This window comes from Mauremys reevesii, unplaced genomic scaffold (genome assembly GCF_016161935.1).
Source record: "Mauremys reevesii isolate NIE-2019 unplaced genomic scaffold, ASM1616193v1 Contig49, whole genome shotgun sequence".
In the NCBI taxonomy this organism is placed as follows: domain Eukaryota; kingdom Metazoa; phylum Chordata; order Testudines; family Geoemydidae; genus Mauremys; species Mauremys reevesii.
The window spans coordinates 401,518-409,643 of record NW_024100861.1 but is presented as its reverse complement, the minus strand read 5'-3'; positions in this window follow the sequence as shown (position 1 = coordinate 409,643).

Here is an 8,126-nt window from a genome sequence, read left to right as displayed (position 1 = left end):
TAACACTGCATGGCCCCTGACTGCCCCAGCCCTGGCCTTCCTCCATTTACAGCACTCCCTTCAAGGGATCCAAGTCCCCAGAGGAAGCGTCAAGGACATCCCTTCCCTAAGATGTGCCATCGCAGGGGGGTCCATCATGCTATGGTCCCCTACCCTGCACCCTCTCGGACTTACTCAGGCCCAGATTAACCAGGTCAATGCCTTCAGGCATGTTATTGACCCCACCGAGATACCCATAGCCGAAGCTGCCATTGACTTAGCCATGGTTAGCAGTACCACCCCTGACGCTGGGGCAGTTCTGTGGCTAAGGGGGTACGCTAGGCGCCCCATTGGGCGACTCTGTGAAGCCCTCGAGAAAATAAGATGGCCCTCAGCCCAAGCTCTACCCATCAGTCCACCCCCACCACACGCCAGTCCACCCCCACCACATGCCAGCACACAACCCAGGTCCCAGTACCCACAGCATTCATTTACAGAACGCAACATCTTTGGGTTCTTACTGTACAAGGGCCTCACTAAGGAGGTTGTACGTAAGCTCAATAGTGAGCGGCAAAGAGCCTTGGCCATAGCTCTGGGATGGGAGGAGGGCCCAGAACCTTCCCAGCCAAAAAACGGATAGCGGCCGGGTGCTTGGCGGCGGCCAGCACCCGGCCAGGGGACCCCCGTCCCTATTATCCGCTAGTTTTTGACAAGGGTCTTGTCATCCCCTTTTTGCTGGACAGGGGGGCACAGGTGTCCATTGTACCCCCTCACACTCCCACAGGACACACCATTTATGTGCAAGGCCTCAATAGCACAGAGCCCCGGTCAGAGGTAATGGTACATGCACACATAAACCACACACCAGTAACATTTCGGGCACTAGTGGGGCCCACGCCCCTCCTTGGGGTTCAGGAGCTACGGCATTTTAAACTGGCCAAAGCCGTGCTCGATGCACTACCAGTCACCCTATCGGGTGCCAGTGCCCCCCATGAGCCTGAACTGCTCAACCCCACACCCTGGAAATACAGACCCATACCCACAGATGGGCCTGTGGGCATGGCCATGCTTGCTGTCCAGTGTGCTCTCCCATGGGGTAAATCTGCCACAGGCACCCTAAAGGGGCCTCATGTGGAGCTTCTCCCATACCTCACCTTCACCCCGGCCCCCCAGTTCCAGGGAGCCCCTGCTACTTGGGAGCGACTTGTTTACCAGGCCCAAGAGGTATTTGGACATTGGGCCCTCAAGTCCTCCTCCACCACAGCTCCCACTGAGCTGGGGGCTATTGGTCAACTAAGTGCCTATGCCCCTTGGAGTGTATCTGATGGGGGCACATCGCCTTCTCCCCGAGCAGGAATGCTGTGTGCTACCTGTAACACCCTCAAAGTTAAACTCTTAGATTTTTGCAGCTCAGCTCAGAAGGCCGAAGCAGAAGGTGTCCTGTTGGCAGCCTCTCACATTGTGGCAGCCTGCCCGAAAACACGCGTGGTCCTGGGAGTGGACTCAAGCTACTGCGTGTCCATCCTGGTGGGAGAAGGACGGCCCACCGCTCATGAAGAAATATGGGCACAGGTTACTCAACTGGCAGCACAGTCCAAGCTGCCATGGTTTGTTACCCATTGTCCTTCACACAGGTCTGACAGTAACCCTCTTCATTCCAGCCTGGATCTACAACTCCGAGAATATAAATGTAACACATCCCAGGTTAACATTATCTCTTGCAGCGATCCCTTCATCACCTGGCTCCATAAAGAGTGGGGGCACCTGCCTGCCCGTGCCCTACATCAGCTGTTGACTGACCGAGGGAGACGAACATCGAGTGTGTCTAGGCAGCAGTGCACCCAAGCTGTCCAAGGGTGTCTGAGCTGCCAACAGGCACGAGTCACTAACAAGCCTGTCTATGGCTCATGGTGCTTATAGCCCTGAGCACTTTAGCCCGGGTAAAACCTGGCAGATGGACCTCATTGGCCCCCTCCCGGGGGCAAAACAGTATCTAATGTGTTCTCCCCTCAGGCGATCTACTGCACCAGCTGTTTCTGTAGCCCTTCTCCAGGTAATTGCTGCCTGGGGGGCACCCGAAGAGATCCAGACCAATGGAGGGCCACCGTTCACCAGTAGAGCTATAGACCAGACGGTGTCCCAGTGGGGGGAATCAGTCGCCATGATTGCTGCCCCGCCTCGAGAAAACCCCCTGGTTGCCTGGTTGAGAGCCTACGCCCTACAGGAGGTCCTCATCGGGAACCTGTCAGATGTCCCCCCATCACACGATTGCGTTACCTGTACAAGACCAGAGGCCTCAGAGGGAGGGTCCCCCTTCCTCTGGGAGTTCCTCCCCCTCACGAACCTGACTCCACAGCATCCAGCTTCAGCCTGCAACGACACAGACTGGGTTCATCGGCTTCTGTTCACGTGCCACACCACCAGTGACACCCTCACTATCCTAGCCAGCTACGCCGAGCTGTGGAAGCAAGGAAATAATTAACAAGGATTTGAAGGGATCTTAATGCATGTCAGTTAGTTAGCATGAGTTAGGCTAGCTGTGACCCTAATGACGTGAGATTTGTAGAAGCAAGATAATGTGAGACAGATGAACGAACTGTGTAAAAGGTTATTACGACCTTGCAATGATAACAAATATGCAGGCTTGCTTTTTCTAGTAGTGAGACAAATAAGATAGCAGAAAGGCTTATGTATAAACAAATGCAATTGTTTCTCTTTACTGTCTGTATTATTGCTAGCTATTGTCTGTAACAAAGGTATAAATGCTTGCTGTAATTGTTTACCAATTGAGAGAGACCTGTCCAGGACAAGGGGCAACCCTGTTTCCCAGGACACTCCCTCCCTCTATTGTAATTACTAGAGAAAGAATAAAGTATTTGATTTTGCTGCACCCAAACAGAAAGCGAGAACTGAGTTTTTCTCCGACAATTTGGGGGCTCGTCCGGGATGGCAACGCCCATGGACACACAGACGGCTACTACGGATCGTTCCCCTTCGAACCCCATGGCGCCACAATAGAGGTAAGAGACCTTTTGAAATCTCTATTGGGGTATCGGAGGAGGACTGTCTGTGGGGGCGTCTGTCTCTGTTGGGCTCACACCATCTGAACTTATTGACTGTGCAGCAGGATCAAATGCAGAGTGGTATTGGGGAGAAGCCCCAATAAGGTTAGTTTATAGCAGTATTGGGAACTGCTGAGTTGGCCAACAAGGTAAATGCATAAGGTAAATGCATAAGGTAAATGCATTAGAATGCACCGGTGCTGAGGGGTTTTTACCGCCTCAAGAGGGGTTGTCATACCGCCTCATGGTATTGGTCCGGACCAGGTAAAGATGCATCGTGGGTTAAAAAAAAAATTAAAAAGAGATAAAAAAGGTTAAAAAGGGTTAAAAAAGGAAAAAAAGAGGCCTTGGTGTGTGTGTGTGTGTACACCAGTGTGATTGATCGTTATCGGAAGACGCCCAGAATACCCTGTGAAGCGAAAGCTCATGATCAGGACTGCTCTAACGCAAGCCCGGTAACTAGTGGATCTTTAGGAGATCCAACCCATGGTGGGCTGACTCAGCCTGGCATAGTCCGGCGAGGAAGCTGCCTGGGTCTAGGAGTGTGTGAACCCATCTTCCCTCCCCTTTCCCTTCCATGTGGGCTACTGACAATCTGATCGTCTCACTGGATGCAATTAGAGTAAGCGGCGCCGTCTCCCAGAGACTAGCCGACGCTCTTTGCTGAAGGGAGGTGTAGGAGAGTCGTGGTCTTCCTTGTTAGTCTCTCCTGTGTGAGTACCCTGTAGGGAGAGATCCTTAGATTCTGATCCGCTAGCGCGGACAGGGCACCCCCTCAGTTTGTGTGATTGGAACATGGGGGAGGGACAGTCTAAACTTTCCACCTTACCCCCTAAGGGTACCCCAGCATATTACATGTACGTACATTATGGTCCTAAAACCTGCAGGTATTTAAATGATTGGAATCTGTACACGCGTGAAAATTCATTTAAACAATGCCCATTAGAAGGTACCTTTGAGTTAGATAAACTTACATACCTCAGAGGAACCCTTACTTCACAAGCCTCTGATGCGCAGTGGGAGCAGTTTATGTATTGGTGGGAGGAAGCAACAAAGAGACTCCATGAGTCTCGGGTGCGGAGTCTGAAGGACTCCCAGGAAAAATTAAAAACTGAAGTACAGGATTTGAAACTTAAATGTAAGACATCCAAATGTCTTCCTGCTCGAGCGAAGCCCTCTGCTTCTCTTTATCCCCAATTAGTTAAGGCTGAAAGTGAGGAGGAGACTGCTGAGGACATAGTGGATTTTTTTAGCAGCATTCCACAGCCACAGCCAGTTCCTCCCACTGCTCCCCCTTCTCGGAATGTGCAGGCAGTGGTAATATCGCCGCCGCAAATATCAACTGCACAAGTTGTTCATTCTCCTTCTTCGGAAGAATTATCTTCTTCACTACTGAATGATTCCAGTAGCCCAATTAACCCTGCTTCTACTGATAACAATGCCGGCTACTTTCTTAGAAGCACGGCACAGACACTCCAGGCTCCTTTGAGAGACTTGCCTGGAGCTGGAGCTGTAGGGGGGTTAGTTAAGGTACATGCCCCTTGTCCACCTGGAGATCTTAGAAACTTGGTAAAAGAATTTCCTAAAATCAGGGAGGAGCCAGTAAAGTTTAGAGAAGAGCTCCAGACAGTGATTCAGTGCTATAATCCATCTTGGGCAGATATTAATCAACTTTTACGAGCGGTACTGCCAGCTGAAGTTCAGCAACGGCTTATCAGACAGGCAGATTGGCCTGGTGCCGACCCTGGAATTGACCGTGAATTGACAGAGGCTAGGAACCATCTCTTAACCTCTATTGCAGAGGTTTGTCCTAAGAAAACAGATTGGACGAAAATTGCTAACTGTAAACAGAATAAAGGGGAGTCCCCTGCTGATTATCTAGATAGACTGACAAAGATCTTTGAACAGCATTCGGGAATTACTAATCCAGCTGAAAATGCCAGAGAAGCGGTAGGAGCTGCTTTTGTTCAGGGACTCTTACCATAAGTTCAGCAACCATTAAGAACTATTTGTATTGGCTGGCAAACTAAACCCCTTTCAGAATTGGTGACAGTTGCCAATCATTGTACAGCTTGCATAGAGCAGAAGAAAGAAAATAGTGAAACAAAACTTATGGCTTTACAATTACAAACTTATCAGAACAAGGGTCGTGGGGGAATGAGAGGGGGACAAGGACAAGGTCGTGGGCGAGGTATGGGAAGGGGTTCCTCGTATCCTGCCCAGAATCCTGCCCCGACTGGGAGCACTGCATGCCACTTTTGTGGTCAGGAGGGACACTGGAGAAATGAGTGTCCAAACCGATTAGCTCAAAACCCTCCTCTGTTCCCAAATCCTGAAGCGCCTGTTTTTTCCCCACAGAATACCCCTTACTAGGACAGCCTGAGGGAACGTGACTGCATCATGAATCCTTTAATTCCTATTAATCAGGAAGGCCCATATGTTAATTGTAAAATTGCAGGAAAATCTGTTACTTGTCTTGTGGACACTGGAGCCAGGAGATCTGCTTTGAGATCCTCAGAGTTTCCCTCTGTTCCTTTGTCAACTTTGTCTGTTAATGCTGTAGGCATTTCAAACTGTCCTGTTTCGCATCCTGTCACAGTACCCCTTGCGGTTTTTCTTGGCCCCCTTGCTGATAAGCATGCCTTTTTGCTCAGCCCCTCCTCTCCCGTGAATTTGCTGGGCAGGGATCTCTTGTGTAAATTAGGTTGTACCATTTATTGTACACCAGATGGCGTATTCTTACAAGTTCCTGATGAGAATACTAACCTGGTGTTGGCCACACTCCATATAGCAGAGCCAGCTACATCAAAGACACCTCTCACAACTGACCTTGTGCATTTGTTATCACAAGTGCCCCCCCATCTCTGGTCTCGTCATGCAAATGAAGTGGGACAAATTAGGACGGCGGTGCTGGTTAAAATTCTTATTGACCCTGCTAAAACTTTGCCAAGGATTCCAATACCCACTGCGTCCTGAAGCAGTGGAAGGAATAGCTCCAGTCATAGAGTCTTTATTACAACAGGGTGGTATTGTTCCCACGATTAGTTCTTGTAATACTCCTATCTTTCCTGTAAAGAAGCCAGGAAGGAACACCTATCGGTTTGTTCAAGACCTCCGCGCGATTAATGCTGTAGTTTTGCCTTCTTTTCCTGTGTTTCCAAATCCAGCTACGATTCTTTCTTGTATTCCACCGTCAGCCACTTATTTTACTGTTGTGGATTTGTGTTCAGCTTTTTTTTCTATTCCCATTCACCCAGATAGTCAGTATTTGTTTGCCTTTACTTATAAAGGATGTCAGTATACCTGGACCAGATTACCCCAAGGGTATACTGAGTCTCCATCCCTGTTTTCTCAGATCCTAAAGAAGGATCTGGATGATGTGGTTTTCCCCGGTAAATCAGTGCTTATACAGTATGTGGATGACCTTTTGCTGGCATCTTTCTCTTTTGAATCTTGTAAAACTGATACTCTGACACTTTTAACTGCTTTAGCTGCCAAAGGTCACAAAGCATCCCAGGAAAATCTCCAACTGTGTCAACCCAAGGTTCATTATCTTGGTCATGATATTTCTCATGGCACGCGTCATTTATCAAACTCTCGTATTTCAGCTATTTTTAATATGCCTAGGCCTGGTACTATTTCTCAAATGCGTACTTTTCTGGGCATGACTGGATACTGCAGATAGTGGATTTTAGGTTATGCAACAGTGATTAAACCCTTACAAGATCTGACTAAGTCAGGTACCCCTGAGCCACTTCCTTGGCCCCCAGAAGCTGAGAGAGCTTTTGTTACTATCAAACGGGGACTATCCACTGCACCGGCCCTGGGACTTCCTGACTATACTAAACCATTTACTCTTTTCTGTCATGAGCGTAATGGGTTTGCTTTGGCTGTACTAACGCAAAAGCATGGGGACAAACACCGTCCCATTGCTTATTACAGTACTACCCTGGACGCTGTGGCGGTAGGATTTCCCCCTTGTTTACGGGCTGTGGCTGCAGCAGCCCTTTCTGTTCGGGTATCTGAATCTATTATATTAGGCTCTCCTTTGATTGTTGCTGTTCCTCATGCTGTGGGTGCACTGTTGTTAAAATCTAAAACACAGCATTTATCCACTTCTCGTCTTAGCAAAATGAGCTCATATTTCGTATCTTCATCTCATATTACTTTGGCTCGTTGCCCTGTTCTTAATCCAGCCTCTTTGTTGCCTGGGCCTGAAGACGGTGAACCACATGATTGTGTGTTTGTAACATCTGTTCTTACTCGTCCTAGAGATGATTTACTAGATGTGCCTTTGCAAAATCCTGATCTCCTTTATTTTGTGGATGGCTCGTGCTTGCGAGATTCTAAGGGTAAATTAGTTGCTGGTTATGCTGTATGTACTACCTGTGCTGTTGTTGAAAGTGCTTTCCTTTCTTCAGTGTTTTCCTCTCAAGTAGCTGAACTTGTGGCTTTAACTCGAGCTTGCATTCTGGCTGAAGATCAAACAGTTACTATCTATACAGATTCTCATTATGCTTTTGGAGTGGTACATGATTTTGGGTTGCTTTGGAAATACAGAGGTTTCCTTACGTCCACTGGTTCTCCTATTAAGAATGGTTTTTATGTATCTGCTCTTTTGGATGCTCTTTTGTTGCCTAAAGCTATTGCTGTTGTTAAATGTACTGCTCACACGACCCCTCATGATGAAGTTACCCGTGGAAATGCTTTGGCAGACTCTGTAGCCAAAGCCACGGCCCTTTCCGTACCTCAGGCTGAACATACTTATGTCCTGATAGAGCAGCCTTCACTGGCCTCCTTTGAGGATCTGGCTAAGATCCAGGAGGCTACATCGAGAACCGAGAAACACTCTTGGAGTGCTGCTGGATGCATTTTACATTCTGATCATCTCTGGCGTGCCCTGGATGGTCGCCTGGTGGCACCGAAGATGTTACTGCCCTATCTTGCTCGCATATAGCATGGAATGGCACATGTGAGCAAAGGGGGGATGGTTGCTGCGGTTACCCGAGATTTGGTGTGCACCAAGTTTCCCTTCTGTAGCACATTCCTACTGTCTACACTGTGTGATTTGTCAACAGCACAACA